Source organism: Taeniopygia guttata, chromosome Z (assembly GCF_048771995.1).
Source record: "Taeniopygia guttata chromosome Z, bTaeGut7.mat, whole genome shotgun sequence".
NCBI lineage: Eukaryota > Metazoa > Chordata > Aves > Passeriformes > Estrildidae > Taeniopygia > Taeniopygia guttata.
This window is the reverse complement of record NC_133063.1, coordinates 14986069-15005531: the sequence shown is the minus strand read 5'-3', so window position 1 is coordinate 15005531 and position 19463 is coordinate 14986069. Positions and strand designations below refer to the sequence as shown.

General features: G+C 41.1%; 1 long non-coding RNA gene across 1 annotated transcript; it reads right to left on the bottom strand.

Moving 5' to 3' along the window:
• Positions 1–7870: 7870 nt before the first annotated feature.
• On the bottom strand, positions 7871–18857 carry LOC140681765 (uncharacterized). The gene is made up of 3 exons (XR_012052902.1): positions 18772–18857; positions 8700–8749; positions 7871–7960 (listed from the first exon to the last, which is right to left on the bottom strand). It is a non-coding gene; the product is annotated as an uncharacterized lncRNA (long non-coding RNA).
• Between the last annotated feature and the right edge of the window lie 606 nt (positions 18858–19463).

The following is a 19463-nucleotide window of genomic DNA, read 5'->3' as shown; positions in this document are numbered from 1 at the left end:
GTCAGTTCTTTATAGAGAGCAACAGTGAAGTTTTCAGAGCTGGATGTGCTGGAGCCAGTTCTGGGTCCTAAACCTCTGTTGGCTGTGTTCCTCCCTCAAAGGAGAAGTCCCCTCCCCAATTCATTGCAAACTTTTTATTGCAGAGAAGAGTTGCTATGTTGCAGCATCATTGTTTAAAACAGGTGCCTCGATTTGAATTGCATCTCTATTTCAGCTTTGACAATGAAATGTAGGAGTAATGCTCGAATTGTAACTCCAAAGAAAGTAAATGAAGCATGCTGTTGGCTAAGTCAGAGGAGATGGAGCATTACAGTATCTCTGAAGCTAACCAAAAAGCACTCTGTATAATATTGAAATTTATTTCTATTTGATGTTTTATTTGTTAAACTCAGTCCACTGTGTCAAAAAAAAAAAAAAAAAAGAAAAAAATTCACTCACTTCTTTTCAGGCATTGTCTGACTCACAAGACAAGGCAGTGGGTGGAAAAGAGAAAGAATATCGGTTTTCAACAATGCCTAAGTTTTCCAAAAGGGTTACAGCCATGCCATTCAGACTTTGCATGTAGAAGTACTTGAGTTTTCAAAAGTCAGATTTGCAGTATATAGAAGGGAACAGACAGATTCCTCTGTATGGCAACACCATTTATCATAACAAGCTTTACAGGAGCAGTGAGACCAGCAGCTATGCTGCCTCAAAGCCAGCTGAGGATCTTGGTGGACCGGGTTCAGTTTTGCATTAACCAAACTGACCTAGCGTTTCTGCACCAGCCAGACTACTTTGGGTGAGGTCCAAATCCAACACATGCATATTTAAAGACAGTTTTTCAGAAAGCAGTTAAGTTGCTGAGTCAGTTGGATATATCTTAAAATTCACTGGCCTGCCCTGAGACAAGGCAAACCTGGACCGCCTTGCCCAAACTCTGGCTCCTGCTGTCACCAAACCTAGGACACCTGCTGCAATAGTCTAGGCATATCTGGTGGCTCTGTGTCCAGGCTCATGAACACACACTGCTGTATCTGCACAGGACTCGGAGTACAGCTTGGTGAGGTATGTTCCCTATGGATTCAGGCACAGTCACAGCTGAGTGTAAGACACCTGGAGACTGTGGATATGTGGACTGGAAGTACATGTGTTATTTTGAAGTCAACTGGAAGTATTTGTGTATATCTGGACTATATGTGTTGGAAGTATAGTCAAGATGCTTCTACTTCACCTCAGCAACTGAAGCTGGAGGGCTGGGGGAGAGGGTTGGAGTCTGCCTGAGTAAGGACTGAGTGAGACACCAGCATGTGGTGCACGAGGAGGGGAGGATGAAGTTGTACTTTTCAAAACTACTGTCAGAGAAACGTGGGAGAGACGGGAAGGCTCTTGCATTAGAGGGGCTAGACTGCTGATGTTAGAAGACAGCATGTGTATGACTCTTTGAGTCATCTTGTGCTTCACTTTTTGAGCTGCTCATTGCATTGCAAAATCAACATTTTTAGCTTGGCCACAAAGAAGTATAGTTTGGCTAGTCCATTTCCCACAAAAGATGAATCAGCTTCACTTTCAGGCCCCCTACACAGGACTTCTTAAAAGTCAAAACAGATGTGGCAATCAGCTAAGCAAAAGGAGTGAAGAGAGGAGGTTAGCAGGGAATCCCACTATCACAAAATTTACCTACAAAGCACCATAACTTTTAATCATTTTTACATCTTTCTATTGGCTGCAAATATGAGAAAAAAGTACTCTGCAGAGTACTTAGTGCAATCACTTACTGCTAAGCCAGAATTTTTGTTACTGGAAAAACAACAGGTACAAGTCTGGAATTTTTTGCCAAAGGCAATGTGTCAGTGCATATGAAAATCAGTGAAGGTCCAGATGAGTTGTAGGACAGAAACATATCCTACTCTCCTAAGCCTAAAGTATTGATTATTTCATCATTCCTAAGGTATGTATCTGCAGAAGAAGCAGGAAAGATATTTCTTTAGATCTGTTTCCCAATAACACGTGATAGCTAGGATTAGACTCAGACTAAGAAATTAACCACCATCCTCTACAACTAGAACACTTCAAATAAGAATTTTCTACAGATCCCTGGGGATTTTGTTGGCAGCTAGAGAATGTTGTAACAATTACCCTGGAAAACATGGAAGGAGGTGAGTCACCACAACCAAATTTACATCAGATAGGATGGGCTAAATTTCCTCGGTTGCTCACAGACAGAAGGAAATATCACTTACAGCTGATAGACCTGGTAATCAGGTACCAGTACAGGTTGCAGAGGAATCTTAAGACATCATCTGCAGTATCAATCTGCTTATAGAGACTCAGAAAGGAGCTGCATGAATGTTTAAACTGATGGATTAACAGTTTCCATGTAGGCTTCAAGAGCTGAATCAAGGCACAAAGCTTGCAAATGCTACTGGCAAGAGGGAGATTCCAGGCCTTTTTATTACAGGTAATAACATCTGCCTGAGAAGTGTTTTGCAAATCACTTACTGCTGCCATCCCAGGAAAATACAGAAAGGAACCTAATCTGGTGCCAATTTGGGTCTACAGGACAGATATGAATAGATAAGTACAAAGCTACCATGTGACTTCCCAGTTGCCATTTATTCTCCAAGACATACTGTTGGTTTGTACTTAGCAAAAGGGGGAGAATATTTTTCAGCAGAAGGTGAAGGAGCGTTACAAGACGAACAACCTCCCCAGCTGTGACTTAGTACCATGCAGTTGTCCTGTTTCTTACTATCATGGCTAGGAAAGCTCTACAGAACTCCCACAGTCGCCAGAGAAAAGCATGCCTGAGAGAAATTCTGCCTTGTTTTATACATTCATCTTCAGTAAGGATGTTCAGTTATTTAAGCATTCAGTCTTCAGTGCTAGCAGAGTATTTTCACAATTCCCTTATCAGACCCACCTTTCTGCTTTAAATTGCTCACTGCAGGAAAGAGTGCTACGTCACACATGTGAAACACTGTCTGTGGCACCAGGTGAGACAGGCATGGCAGCACAGAAGGAGAGCACAGGTCAAAGCGAGTGCACGGGTGCTTGATAGATAAACGTGATGGTCCCAAGGGCCTCTCTACCATCAGTGCCCAACTCCAGCAAAATTCAGCTGCACAGTGTGGATGTGATCTCCGAACCTGTAAATACCAAAATATGGCATACGCTGAGGAGAACAGAGGTGCAACTGTTCTATGTTTTTCTTTATGATGTGCTAGACTTAAAGAATCTTTCACATTTCACCAGTGAGCTCAGGAGCAGACTTCATAATCACAAAGGGATCTCACTAAACTCAAGTTTGATGTTTGTGTGTAGTTTTACTACTGCATTAAGCACGAAGGGGAAAATTCCTACCTCTTTCAGAGTTCATTGGACTACACCTTCTCATTTCCAGAAGTTAAGCCAATTTATAGAAAATTGCTGGAAAACACTTGTTTTCAGCAAATATTTATCATCATAATCTCTGATGTACATTGTTTTTAATGTGTTTCAATGAAAGCTCTAAAAGAAAAGTTTTCTCCAATGGAAAAACATTTTCCATTATCTCCTAAAAGAGACTTTTCTGCCAACTGTTACTTTGACCGATAAGAGAACTAATATGTAAACTGTTTCTGTTGTTAGAAGAATTAGTTTTAAAATCTGGTATTAAAAAACTCCTTTAATCTACTATCAATCTGAAGCCACAACTCCTTGTTATACATCTACATAGTGATACCACAGCGGAGTCATGGCTTCAGTGTGCCTTTGCGTAACAGACAGAAGCTGTGGTGGTTTAACACCAGCAGGAAATTAAACCCAAATAATCCGCTCCCCTTACCCCTAAAGCTTCCAGTAAGAGAAGGACTAAGGCAGAGGCCATGGGCTGAGATAACCATTTCCTGAATGCAAAAAACAATGGAGTAAGAAACACACAGTAACAACAAAATCAATACCAAAAGTATACCAAGACAGAAGGTGTTTTACCTACAGAAATGTATTCACCCTCAAGAACAAAAACAAGGTGCTCCCCACAGGTCACACCCACATGGCTTCCCAGACAAAGGCACTATGGCAACCTTCCCATGCCCTGCACCAGTCCAGAACAAGGGCCAAGAGAAGGGGGCCTCCCACAGACAGTGCTTCCCCACACTGGAGAAGGGGAGGCAAAATGACACCCTTCTGCCAGGGTGACTGGGTTTTCCTGCCAAAGCCATGAAGCCAGGCATGATGTGGGAGGTCTGGAAGAACAACCTGGGCAGCCCATTGCAGCACTCATCCCCACCTCTCTGCCACCAGCAGAGCGAAGGGATACCACCTTCCCTAAGAGGAATTTAGAGCCTTGCATCCACACATACACAGCAGGTATGAAGACTGTTATGCCACAGCAACCTTATTATTAACATTCACCAGGCCCAGAGCCACATTTTGCATGAGCTAAAGCCAATTTCCATTTGTAGTTTGGAGAAACTGATCTGCAGACCTAATCTCAACTTACTCAAGGGCTTACATTTCTATGCCTGTGTTGAGGTTAACCTCAAAAAGCAGAGCGTGCAAACAGTACTAATGACAATTTTGGGAAGCAGATCAGTTGCAAATACAGTAATTTTAGTTGTAACAACAAGCTGTTGTATTCTCTTTCTGCAATTACCAGTTATAAAACTTATCTGCCAGGTGAATTCATTTGTCTTTTTCAAATGTAGGAAACATTATGAAGTATGGCAATCTTGTAGTGTGAGTGATTTTGGCTATATTGTGAAACAAGACAACTGAGAAATTCAGCTGGAATTACTCATTGTCCAAGAGCACAATCTTTCATGCCAAGAGGATCTGCTTTCTGCCTCCTCTGCTCGATAGAAATGTTTTCTCTGTGCGCCCAGCAGAAGACTCTCTACTGTGGACCAGAAGGTGCTTCTCAGTACTTAAAAATCCCAGCTGGAGACATACTGTGTCATGTTTGTAATTCAAACAAGGCCTTTATTAGTACTGCCAGCAACAGGGATTTTTTGAGTGCTCTAGTTGCCATCAGGCAGGGTGTGGTGCAAGGTTATTAAACTGCCTCCCCACTTAGTTTTCATCTGACACATGCTTAATTGTGAGGATGTCCTTCCTCTTATTAGTGTTTGAATCAGTCCCACTGTTGATGAGAAGTGTTGTCCAAATCATGTTATACAGTAAAAAGTATTTACAGCCACAGCCATAGTATTATGGCAGAGGCAAGTTCAGATGGCATGTTGTGCCCTCACATTTCCCAGCATCAGTCATGAATAGCACTGTCTTATTCCTGATGGACAGAGACACAGTAGTTGACATAACAAAGGGACTGGCCTGGATGCCCCTGTGGGGAGAGGAGGGCTGCAGTGTAGCCCATAAGTAAGTGAAAGAGACTTTATTCAATGTTCTCTGTCATCTCGTGCTATTTCTATTAATTATATGGAAGGAAACTGGTGTTGAAGAGAGAATGGGAATGTGAAAAAGAAGGAAATGTGTGAAGTAAGTGTCTTCTCAACCTTGCTGAATGGTTGGGAATATTATGTACTAGTAGCTGTTGATGAAGTGTTCAGATGCTAAGGACTGAAATCAGAGTCTAGGGCCAAAAAAAGGTTGATGTTCTTGCACTAGGAACAAATTTCACAAGCTGTGTAGCTTTGCTATATCATAAATAGCTATAGTCCTTCCTTCCAGCTTTTAATCCACCAGGGCATCGAATTACAGTGACAGTTTCAAATCTTGGAAGCAGACGTGCTTCTCCTAACCTCTGCTCTCTGAAGCCTACCTGTGATTGCCAGGTCTAGCAACCCAAGTAAATAAAACACTTTGGGGAGTGGGAACAGAACAGTTAAATGTTGAAATAATCAGACTAGAAAACAGCACTCACCTTTGTAAAACATCTACACTGCTTTCTGCAAGGAGCACAGACAGTTTTAAATGACAGCTGGAGGCAATGACAAGTCCTCTTCATTACTCCCCATGATGCAGAAAAAATCTTGGGAAAGGGAGGCCCTTGATCATCTGTAGTCGAGGTAAACAAGGCTCCTGGAAAATAAGATAAGCCAATCTTTCTAAAGCCAGCCCATGTTCTGGTGTGGCTTTCTGGAGGGCCCTGTACGTCCAGTTCTGACAGAGTCCCTTTAGACTGATTGCAAGAGGGAGTCTAATTCTGGGGTTGTGTTCAGCTTACTTAAGTTGTCTTGTAAAAGAAGCATGGTTGGACGTTAGTGGGAAACAGTAAACAAACTAAGCATGCAGCAGCTAACACAACTACATGTCTGGGGCAGAGAGGAGCAGGTGCTCTGCTGGATGATAGCCACAGTTCAAAGCCTTAGTCCATGTGTTTTGATCAGTAGACTGCTGGCAACTGATCAACAAATGTGACCAAGGCTGACGTCTTCTGTTCTGAGGGTGTGCGGTGTGTGAGAGTGTATGTTTATAGCTGGAGTCAGGACAGATGACAGCAGTTAGGTACTCTGTTGCAGCAACTTCTGTGTTTCTCATGTTTTGCTTTTTCCTACTTTTTAGTTTTACTTTAGTCCAGAATGTTTTGGCAAAAATGGAGAGAGAGTAATAGAGAGTTTATAATAGGATGTGTGTGTGTAAGGCTAGATGTATTAGTTTCTGGTTGGTGTGAATCTCTGCCTAGCCTGCTACAGTAGAGATTTTAACCAGGTTCTGCCATTAGTCAGCATTCTGGTCCTAACACTGCAAATTTTGATCGTCAGTTTTCCTGGGTTTCTTAAATTAACCTAATGCTGTATTGCACTAGAAGGGGAAGACACGTGCTATCCACCCTTGCTTTGCAGTCTTGGGTTCACTCTAGTACCTGGCAGGCTCAGCCAGTTCACTCACTCATCTAGCAGGAAGAAGCTGTCACTTGGCTTTGAGGGCATTGTTTGCAGGCCAAGGAGCTTGCTACTACAGCTTAGAGCAGAAATGAGAATTGACAGAAGAGGGAAGGGCCAGAATGTCTTTTTTTCAGCACTAGTCCCGGTTCAGATCAGCCTGAACTACTTGCTAAACCAAACCCATAAATACTTTCAAACTGTATAAAGGTTTAATTTCAGTATTTGTTTTACCTAGTATTTCCATAAGCTCTGGTAAAACTGTCTAGATGCCAGTGGCTCTTGGCAGAAAATAAAACATTCCTCTACCCTCTTCCAGGAAACAGCAACTATCTCAAATCCAGAAACACTAGCAGATGTGAACTGGGAAAGCCTGTACCTGGAGAACGTTTAACCAGGTAGGCAAGCCCTGAGTACCAGCTGCACCAGTTCTGGAGAGGACAGCACCACAAATGCAGCGCTGTGGGATTGACCTCTCCTGACTCACAAAACTCTCTTCACTACCAGATTACTCCTGTTAGCAAATGGAGTGTGACATCCACAGCCCTTTCTTTCTCTCCTCAAGCTCCTGGGTACAGCTAATTCTGGTCTGTTTAGTGATGAAGGCAGGGTTAGTACTGAAGAAAGGAAAAGGATGTTTTCTGTGCTGGATTCCTGTGCTGAAGTCGCAGAGTCCTTCCTTGGCCCAGCTCTTTTGTGGTGTGCTGGCAGGTAATAGTCCTGCCCTGCCTGCAAGGGCTGGGCTGCAGCTCAGATGAGGGAATGTTTCTGAGACATGTTCAAGTCTCAGTGCTGCAGAAGCTCTTGAGCTTTCAAATTACCATCACTTTTGCTAAGCTCCTGAGAGCTGTATAGGCCATGCTGGTCCTGCAGCATTGTCGCAGGTTCAGGACCTGTGCAGGTGTGAGCCATTACCACCCCGCCTCAACAGGGCCTGGACTTTACCTGCTGCTACAAAACAAGCACTGGCAGGAGAGGCTAGATGGAGGTGTGGATGAAAAAGCACAGAACATGAAGAAGAAATGCGGTACTACTCACCATTAAACATTTTTAAGCAAAACTCATCTGTGTGTCATCTGTTCCCCTTCATCTTTTTCATTATATCCATCAGATATTTTTAGTCTATTGGCTTTTGGATTTGTTGCTTTCCTTTCAGTCTGGAAGTAAAGGGGGAAAAAAGCATTCTGTAGATAGGCAGCAGCTGCTGCAAATGTTGCTTTGGTTTAGGAAACCAATATAACGAGCAAGTTTAATTTTAAATTCAAAGTACTGTTATAAAGCAAGACTCAATATTCCATTTATTGCACACCCAATACCACTGGTGGTTTAAATACCTGAGTCTACATCACTCTGTTTGGGTTAAATTATCCATTAAAAAAAATAAGCAAAAAAATCACGCTAGTTCTGTCAGCGAGTCAGAAAGCACCTTAGTGTATTTGAACATAGCCCTGATGAATTTAAGGGATGTTCTGTGATCCTGCTTCTGAAGAACAGTCTTCATTTAATCTGTTCACTCTTCACCCTCAAAGCAGCAGTGTTTGCCCTGCTGAGGCTGGCACATGGCCCCAGGTGCCTGCAGGGGCCATGCTCCAGGACCAACCTTCCAAGAAAGGCACCACCCTGAGAGGTAGAGCAGAGGTTAGCTTGGACCCCGATACCAAATCAAGTGTGACCAAGGATCGAGGCATTCCTTTTGGATGGTGGGTTTCCCATGTATTGCAGCTGGATACCAGACAGTATCACAGCTAAATGGTTTCTGTAGATTATAGTGAACTTACTCTCTGAGTGGTCCACATTTTCTTACTACAGAACGTACAACTCCTCTCTTCTCGCAATTGGACCCTGCTTGCTGGGAAGAGGGTATTTTTTGTGTAACAATATCAGCTGCAGACTTACCAATGATGCAGCCTCCTCCCATTTCTCCCTGTCCTCAGATGTTTTCTGCACTGTGGGGAAGATATACAGATTGGGAAAGTGACACTTCATGTTAATGGAGGATGGTATTCATTTTTAGAACTTCCAGAGTCTTTGTGTCTCTAAGTAGTATGTGTAATAAAAAGGAGTACAGAAAGCCATTTGTAATTGTATTAACATGTATGTTTTGTCTTTTATTTACTTTTATTTACATTAATTAATCACGTATTTGTGAATGATTTCATTTTCATGTATAAAGCATTATATAAGAATTATATAAGAATTATATAGAATCATATAGAATTATAAAGAATTATAAATCATTATAGAAGAACTATTTCATCTTCATGTACAGACCCATCAAAATAAGTAAGTAGAAAGGACTGGGCTGTGGTGTGGGAAAAGCTGTCCAGTTCAGAACAGGCAAAGGATCTTTCATTTTTTCAGATAAAAATGTAACAGCAGTCCTTCAGCCTGCTTCCAAAGTGCAGAGGTGCAACTTTTACCTCTCCAGCAATTAAAAAAATGCACTAGCTAGGATATGAGATACATTTGCAGTGACTTAAAAGACATAAACCTGAAATGGAAATTAAAAGAAACAAGAATTGTTTGGGATAAAGAAAGACAGGGTCGACTAAAGAGGCGTTTAAAAGATGGTTTATTGCAAAATCAGTCTCATGGAATAATCACATTAGAAGCCATGTATTAGAAGCCCTGTATCAGAAGACGTTATAATTCTAATTACAAAGTCTTTCATACATTTCTTATTCTAAACTTCCACAAATCTTGCTAGCATCTTCATAACCAATTGCTAATTGCTACGTTTTACATAGTTTACAGCCATGCATCTTTTCTATCCAGTCATATAACTCTACAAAAACTTATTGCTGTATCTTCTACTTTTTATCAACTCTATAACAAGTTCTATTGCTAAACTTTGTGTTCTACTATCTTACTTAACATATTTGTTCACTTATGTGAGGCCTATATCTACTTGCTTAAAGCATATATCTGCTTAAGCTACAAATCTTTAATCTTATTTCATGTTTCACTATTCTGTTCTAAACCATCAAGCCTTCTCCAAGGACTTAGGTCAAACATTGTATCCATCTCTGAGTTTGCATGCTCAAGGCCTTGGAAGCTTTCTGCGCTTGCATCTCCCACAAAGAATTCCTTCAAGTGAAAAACTAGAGAGAGATGAGAAGGCAAAATATAAGCAAGCAGGTTTGTCACATGAGCAATTCTGCCAGGCTCTAGATTAGTCATTTTTCTGTTCTAAAAACTTTTTTTTTCCCCTGCTTAAATGTTTATGGGTGTTAAGCCGAGGAGTCGCTCAACCAGCCTGTGTGAAGGTACTTCCCTACAAAAGTAGGAAGGAAAAACCCACTAAGTACCTTTGAGGACTAAACTGAGAAGTCTAAATGTTGAAGATTTTTTTGGAAGCAAAGATCTTCTTGGAGGAAGTAATTTGTACACACCTCCTTTTCTGATCTCATTTTCCTCTGCTAAGAAAGCCGTAAGCCAGGCTTTTTCACTAACTAGGTATTTATCAATATTATTAGGGCAGGAGAGGGAGAGCAGTCTCATATTCTGAAGCTGAGTTTCTGTAAAGAAACAGGAACCTGACTTTTTTACTGCCTCGTAAAAGCTGTTTTTGCAGTGTAAAAACATGCAGCTCCTATTGGTGTCCACTTGAATTTGATGAGTTTCTAAAAACTGCCTTTTGACACCATCAATAACCAGGCATACAAAGCATCTCTGACGTATTCCTGGCTGTAGCAGTTTGTTTATCCAGTAGCACTGAGAGAATACCATACCTATATCTCTCTGTAAGGAGGCTTCCAGGACCTGCCTGCAGCTTACAGACACAGGCACTGTTGCTGGCTCTTTAGCACAGGTACCGGTTCAGTCTTGTCATCAGTGAGCGGGAGGCAGTATAAGGGACTCTCTGAGAACATCCTCAAAGGGGTCTAATGTGGTATATGCCAGCTAAGAGTTTCTTGTAATAGCAATTGTCACATAAAAGAGAAGAGAGGCTGTAAGCGAATACAGAGAGAGAAGTAACTGTGCAAACCCCAGCCTGTTGTGGGTCAGTTACAAGAAACATGCACCTGGCATTGCAAAGATGCTTCCAGCCAGCTCTTACACTAAGTTAATACAGTTCCAGAGCCACAAGCAGCTTTGACACCTGCTCGATCATTATTAAACATTAAAATAGTATTTGATGCTGGTTCTATCCAAAAAATCATCCAGACTAGAACTGCAGGTGCTGCACTTTGGTATGAATCATAGCGCAAATATTGCCACAGTCACTGCTTGTCACAAACAGGTTTATTTCAAAATGACCATTGCCAAATTCCTCCTTTGTTTGGCTGTTTTACAATCCTTCCTCGATTCCTGACAGCACACTGCAGCTGGGAGGTGAGAGAGATGGTCTTGATTTTGTCCCTCATCGCCCTTAGAGGCACAAGCTGTATAATTTACCAGTGAAAGAAGGTGAGCGATCTCTCATACAACCATTCCATAAGATAAACAAATATGCTGATTTCACACAGTCTTTTTTTTTTCTTTTTTTCTTTTTTATTTCGCAATGTAACCACAAATCTATTACATCCGATTTCCTGCACAGCCTGTGTGCAATGCATTCTGGTAAAATAAGGGGAGGTGTGTGGTGCAGGGAGACTCTGGAGTGCACTGCTGAGCTGATTTAAGTCTCTGCCTGGGGACACAGCATTGCACAATCATCGCACTGCACAGCTTGCCCTGACCCCATGTCCTCCCCTCTCTCACCTCCTGTCTGTCTGTACAAGGGCTTCTGGGGAGATACAGAGGGCATTGCAGCAAGAGGGACACATCTCTCACCAGACCTCCAGCTCTCCCTTTGCAACACCGTGCCTTCAGGCTGTCAGCTATGGTAAGAATCTGGTAAACAAGAGCACAAATCAAGAACCAACATTGTGACCTATTTAATGGGGAAAAGACTATGTCGACCCAAGATACTGGCAAAACTAGTTTCATTGCAATAGCTGCTAGCCAAGTAAGTCATGTGCACATGCATTTAAAGTTACCATGCTAGCTGGGCTCCTGCTTCACACTTTTAAACATCTCTGTGAAGGCTTGGTTGGATAGGAGTGCATCCAGGCACATGCTGTTTCTGCAGCAGCAAGAAGAGTCTAAGATTTGTTTCTCAAAGGGAAGCATAATGCCTTTCTTGATCAAGCATTCTAGGTACCCTAGCTGCCCATGTTAGTGGTGTCTGGATGTACCCCCGTGACCAGGCTCTATACCAAAGAACACACTACAGAGGACACTGCTCTCCACTCTGTTTTCTGCTGCATGCTTTCAATTACCTCCTCCATGCAGATAGTGAGCTGGGCAACAACAACGACGTGGGAAGAAGGAAAGGAAAGGTTTGCAGGGATGTTTACAGCACGATATGGGGAGTCAAAGAGAAGGGAGACAGGCAACAAATCAAACACATCTATTCCAGTCTGAGGAAGCTCCAAAGAAATCAAGTTATTCCAGTGACAAAAGAAAACTCTACTGAGACAGTAAGACAAGAAAGCATAAAGCAAGTAAAAAAAAGCAATAAGAAGGTCTATGTAAAACAGCAGCTTTGATCTTCTGCGCTAACCCAGCTGGTTTCCATGAACAAGTAATGTGACTGCTAATCTCATCTGTGAGCAGCATAGCTTCATCAACTCTTGCCTGAAGAAAATGCTCAGCTTGTGATGCTAAGAACATTCTCCTCTACGCATCAGTGCAATAATAACTTTTAACAGAAGAAACCAGGAAGGATTGAAAGAGAATGAGAATCTTCCTGCTGTCATGAAACACATTGTACACAAACTACCACCATAGATTCACTGTATTTAAGCCCTCAGTTTGGACTCTTTGGACACTGGAGATACACACACACACACACACATATATATATATATATATATATATATATATGCGAAATATTGCTGTAGCAGTTGTAGAGGTTGAAACAAAACACTAGAGATTCTCATACCCTTCATTGCAGAAAGTAACCCTGGCAAAAACTGCTGTGTGGTCTTCACAGTAGCTTTGGGGCAGGAAGAAAATTTCTTAACAGTTCCTCCGGGCCTCTGTAGCATACAATTTGCTTACACAACTCTTTGAAATTTGTTAATATGTCAAGTCAGGTGACAAAAAATGTAAGGTTACTCTCCATTTAGTCTTCTGAGAAATACTGTCTTAAATTATACATTCTTCAAAAGACACTTTATTCAGTAGACTGCATATATGTGCCCTATAATTAGTTTTTTATTTTAGTCTTCCTGAAATTTAGTACAGTGCTGAGAAAAAAAAAATGATGCAGCACATTACAAGTGCATTAAAAACTTAGTATTATCAGCTATTCCCCAAGCAGAAAAATATAATTCTTCCATCCCACTGAAGCAGAGAGCTTAGGTATTTAGGGCTTAGTCCTGCAAACATTCAAAAGTGTGTGTGTGTGTAGTTTATTCATGTGAATGAATTGACAGAATTATATGAGGCCACTTTTGTTGATAATAATACAAGGCATGGTTTTTTGTGTCTTCAGAATATGATTGGAGGCTCCTGCCAAGTGTTGTAGAAATGCGATCTATAGAAATGGGAAAGTCTTCTGTTTCTAAAAAGTATATTGAATAATGGATTACTCAGGCAATATATTGACCTTTAGTGATGATTCTTTCATCTTAACTGCTTTTCTAAGATGCTATCTTAGGAAAATGATGGATGTTTATTATCATTGTAGGTTTCTGCTACTGATGAGAAGCACATTGTCACATCATACTTGGCAGTCGCATGATGCTCAATCTTTAGTAATTTCATTTACCTCAGATTTCACCTAATCAGAAACAGCCAAACAGAAAAGCAAAACTTATCCTGGCTTTGCCTCCTCCTTTGACTGTAGGATGCCTTCTTGCAGTGCGAAGTCTTGAGCTCCGTAAACGAGGATATTGCACTGCCCATTTACTTCAACATGCTTCAGTTGCTTTACAAAAGAAGCACAGGTAGGAATTGTTCTTCTTAGCTACAATTCATCAGTTCCAAGAATCTATCTGACTTCAGTAATAACACAGAGGTAGCTGTAGGATCTTCTGCAAGTAAATGAGAGAGCAACTGTGGAGATAGACATCAACATGGATGGCAAAAGAAGCAGTGTAAGGGCAGAACCAATGCATTTTCATTATGCTGGGACTCACTTTTGTTTCCTGTTCATTCTTTTCTCTCTGTACCTCTTCCCATCCTCACTGAGGAAGTGAAAGCTGTGCCAGATTGGAGCTATAGATGCCCGGATCAAGGAACGCTGCAGTACAGCTGCCAAGCACTGGTTTGCGGCAGCTGTGGTTTCCTTGGCTTTCCCCCAGCAGAGGCTCTGGTTTGGTTTTCTTCTCTCCTATTAAAAAGCTGCCTTGCAGTCAAGTTGGAGATGTCTCCCTTTCACACCTGATTTGTGATGGCTAATGTCATCAAAAGATATGGCAGGCAAATAGACGCGTGGATCATGTGGTGCCCTTGGTCTTATATTCTCTATGGGAAAAAACAAACAGAAGGTACTGGTGGTCTGACTAAGGGAGTGGGAGCAGGACAAGTGTGAATCTCACCATTTATTCTGCATTGCCTACCTAGCAAAACTCCTACTAGCACACTTTCAGCTCAGCCTATATAAGGATGCATAGTAATGCATGGTGTGCTTCACTACAATTCATGTGAAACTTGCAGATTTTCTTGACTAGGAAGGTTGTTTGAGGAATGTGAGGTAGCCCTGGTGGTTCCCAGAACCAATGGGAGAGAGGAACAAAATGGAAATACAGGGAAAACAGGCAACAAGCAAGTGAATTATGCATAGCATATACACAATTGCAAGTACATAACTGACGGTAAGGATAAGGTTTTCCACGGACCTGAGGATAAAACTGTTCCTTTATGATCTGTCTCCCTTGCTTAGCTTTCACAAAGAGCCACCCACAGCTCTAGTATCTGCAGCTGAGTGGCTGTGAACGTACCTTTGCTCTAGTATGTGAGAACAGTATACTCTTGGATTTCTCTGCTTGAGGAAGAGAACAGCAAAAAGTCAGCCAAGACTTCACTGGGCCATGTCTGTTATTTTTTCCTTTAAGCCTGTAGTGAATTCAGGATGTGGTACTGCATCTGAGCTGAATTGAATTACAAAAGCAGTAGATTATATTTTTTTCTTTCCAGTGTTTTGCATAAAAAATGCTTAAAGCTCGTGTCAAAGAACACACTAGCAATTCACCTTAAAAAAAACCAAAAACAACAACAACAGTTTTTGGCTTTCATCTTCTTCATCTAAAGTTTGGGCAGTGCTGCAGCAACACATATGCTGTTTGGCAGCCTAGAACATTTGTTTCTGCAACCAGGTTCTAGCTAGGAAAGTATGTAGAATGTAGAAAAATGTATGTAGAAAACATAGAAACAAGTCGTGACAACTGTGTGGAGGTTTTATAGAGACACTACTTCTGACTTATTTTCAGGCTTGATCCCCTCCCTCACAGGTCTTGGTTAACAAAGCATTTTTAGTTAATGTTTGTGGAAGAGAAAGGTGTTAATCAATGCAAATCACTGCCTTCAGTAGTGATACCACTTCAGTGGTATCTTTTGCCATCTCTTTTTTATTTTGATTATCTTCAGTTAAGATCTAGCCAAAAACACACAATATGCATTTACACAATATCTAGGGTGGCTGCTGACCTCTGCTTTTCTCAAAGGCTAGTGATAAGGCAAGGCTAACGCTTAATGAAATCAAATTTGACAGAGTGAATGGTCTTGGTGATAAAGCTTGGGGACAAGGGGGAGGAAGAGCTTATTTTTGCTATTTTTATTTTGAAGAATTTGAGTCATAAAAGAACACTATAAAGGTCTATGAACTGACTTGATGGGTGGAAAAGTCAGGGGAAACATTAAAAAATCCTACATATTCTGCTTAAGCCAACTATCAGTAACTTCTAGCAATTCTGTCCTTTGTCTTCATTTTCACTCTGCATGAGGAGCCGTCAGCACACAACTTTAGTCATCTGAGGGAAGATTAAGAGAAAAACCATTGGCGGCAGAGGGGCTCAGGGCTGAGGAGATGGACTTCTACCTCACTGAGGTTACTGCAGGAGGAGCAAACAACCTCAGTGGCACTGGGTTTGTACAGGATCATCAGACAGGCACAAAATTTGCCTTGAGTCCAGGTGAAAGGGGCATGTTACAGCCAGAGTTAAAACATGCAGACATATCCATGCTAGACATCCTGGTATCATTTAAAAATATGTTTGTGTTGATTCTGGTTTGAAAGCTAACATGAAAAGCCAGACAGTTGTCTGAGTCAGAATTTTCTAAACTACTTCTGAAAGACTTTTTTTGATGACTCTTTGATTTAATGTCTCCAGTCCCCTTCAGACAAAAAAGGCAATTGAAGACTTGCAGACTGGGCAACAGGCAACGTAGTTCTTAAATGTGGCCATATAGAGGAAGAAGTATAGGCTTGTCCCAGCTGGATTTTACCACTTCTGCTTGGCTTTTCTTTCAGTGAGAAGTAAAGAAGGGAAAGCAGCTTTCTGTATGGTATTAGAAAGCTTACTAGACAACTCAACCAAGTCTAATCCAGTATTTGATTAGAAAGTACTGTTGTTTTCGTTTTAAATACTGCTTCAAGGGGAGACTTTTTCAGCAATATTATGATGGAGCATTTTAATTTAAATCATTATAGTACACTAAATACAGAACATCACTGATGTATATTTTTCCATTAATAACTGACCCTTCTTTCTAGGAATTTTAATTTACAATCCACAAATGGTTTAGGACAGTAAAAACTCAATCTACTGAACAACAGATGAAGTAATTTGTATGATCTCATATTTGAGTTATGTTTTTTTGTTTTCATGAAAGCCAAGAAGAAGACAGCTGTGCCAGTATGCAGCCATGCTTGGATGTCCTTGCCTTGTTACAATGTAAGACTATTTATAGTGGATGCCCAGCTGTGCTAAAGTAGTAGTACTGCCTGAAAAAAAAAAAGTACAAAATTTAAGCTTATTTGCTAGGGGAAAAAAAAGAGTAATCAATTTTTTTTTTAATATTTACATTTATATTTGCCACTGTACATATAGTCAAAATGGTCACAAATGAAGGGTGGTTTAGGTCAACTCTAGACTGCTAGTATGTTGATTCTTTTGTATATTTCTTCACTTTCTTTCTCCCTTCCTTTCTCTATGTCTGTCTTCATCATAGTATTTGGGGATTAACCTTTTTCAGGAAGCTTGTGACTGTTCGTAGTTCCAGATCCAAGTGCCAGGACTGAGAGCCTCTGAAAATTTGCACTGAAACCTCCACCAAAGAAAGCCTTTGTTAACAGACATAGTAGCTGCAGCAGACTGACAAAATCCTTAAGTACAGACTCTGTTTTGAGTAGTTACTTGTTTAGACAAAAATAAAGTCCTTAAAAAAAAAAAGTCAGCTGGGGGAGAGAAAACAGGCGGCACACAGTGTGTGCTCAAGTGTCTGCCCTTCATGCTAATGGGAGAGCTTGGGACCACTATCAGTGGCTGGAGAGCAGAAGGCAACCCAGGTACACAGCATCGGGTCAGCCTCTAACAAAGGAGTTTCATCACCACCTTTCATCACCACCTTTCCAGCCATGGGCAAAGGCCAGATTTTTTTGCATTAGATCATGGATATGGTCTGTGATTAGTTGTTTGCGGGCCAGTGTGTAAAACAGCTTACTTTGCTAATATCAAGTCTGACTTTGAGCAATAGAGCTCAGGGAGGGAGGAATCTGCAGATAGAGAACACTGTAATGTGAATAGTGAGGTTTGGCTTGAGCAGGCCCCAATATTAGGCAGCTGGGCCACAGTCCAGCACAGCTGACAAGAGATTTCAGCTTGGAGGAAGCCATTCCATAGCTTTTTTTCCTGAGTTTTGGGCCTTCCCCCTGGCTCTGAATTTTGGCCCTTTTTCCCCTCAGAATTTTGGGCCTTTTTTCCCTAAGCATCATCATGACCACTTCAGGTCAGCCCCCTTTTCTGGTAATGCATGCACTACCACAAGATAGCCTGAGGAAGACTCTAGTGACAAGGATGACAAGTGATTCTATGAATACTCTGTCAGTCACTCACTGTGCTCTTCTGCAAGCCCAAGGGAAAGGTCTAGTAAAACCCCTGTGGATGTTTCCATATGGAGCAAGAGGAAATTGCATAAGCTTATATATAGCTGCTCATGAGACAAGTTTGAGAAGCAATATTCGATTCTCAGTTCTGCAGCTGCTACACTACGGCCTTGTCATGGAGCCATCAAGACACTGCTGTGATGTGAGACAGTTTCCTAAAATATCTTGTTTCATGCTGACCACTTACTAAATCAGCTTCACCTCATACCCAGATAAATGTCCTCTTGCACACACTTACTTTCAGTGGCAAATGAACAGCTACCGCAGAAGTCATTTGCCTTCTGCTGTGCTGTCCTGCAGCTTGTGGCATACATTTAGGATGCCTCATGGGCTAAGGCTGATCAAAGGAGAGATCAAAAGAAATTCTGCTCTACTGATAGTGTGGAGATTCAAATCAATAATGTCCTTGGTGGCCATAAAAGTTCTACAAAAGACCTGGTGTAGTGTGTCTGCCACAGTGATTAACCAGTTATTAAAATATTTGAAATTATAATGTAACTTTGGCAGCAATTGCCAGCATCCTGAGGATGAATGGGCTGACAATGCTGCAACTGAATCTCAGAGACTGTCAAGGCAATGCACATTTCATTCATTTATATCACATGTATGTTCATATTCCCCAAACTAGGTAACCCTGACATTTTTCTTGTCTGGCAGAAATAGATGTGATCCATTATTATTTGCCATGGCTAATCGTGGTATTGAAGACCCTGTAGTGATTTGTTCATAGTCATGCATTTGATTTCAGTTGCCACAGCTGCACATTACTACTTCTTTCCTCAGTCTTTCTGTTTGTAAAGCAGGAATAACAGCAGGTGTGAGTCACCACTGCTCTTACCCCAAAAGCACATGCAGTCATTTTGCTCTTACCTGCTTTTCAGGAAAACAAACTTTAGAACCGTATTTGATTGTTTCAATTGCCTTTCTCCTCTTCTGCAAGCAGCTTTTGTTTAAGCTTCTCTCACATGATCTGTTAATGAAGCCCAGCCTGTAACTGTTTAAGTTTAAAAATAATTCCTCACCTCACTCACAGTCTCTAACCTTATCATGGGAAATGCTTTCCAGCGTGTCAGCTTGTACTTTAGACACAACAGCTCCAAGAGACAGATTTGTCTTTCATGCTATGTAACTGTTTACAATGGCTTGCAGAAGCACAAGCATCATAATCAAACACTGAAAGATTTATACTTCTCTGAACTTTATTACTGTTTCCATCTCAAAATAGAAATGTTGGATCATTAAACCAAAACAAAATGTGATTTCAAATATTAAATAGTATGTGAAATCCTACCTATACCTTCTGTGAAATCTGTTAAAATGTTTTCACTGTGATCTGTAGAGTACTGATGGGTGGTAAAAAATTTATCTTGGTCAGAGGAATCTTGCAATCCTGACTGGATTTACAACTTTCAACTTGTTAGAATAAAATCTGAAATTAGGAGAGTCAGGAAAGGTAAATACTTTTGAGAATTTTTAAAAAATATTCTTCTTAGTATAAGGAGTTTAAAACACCAACTACCTTTAAAATTTAGACAAACATCAATACAATGTGAAAATTAGTC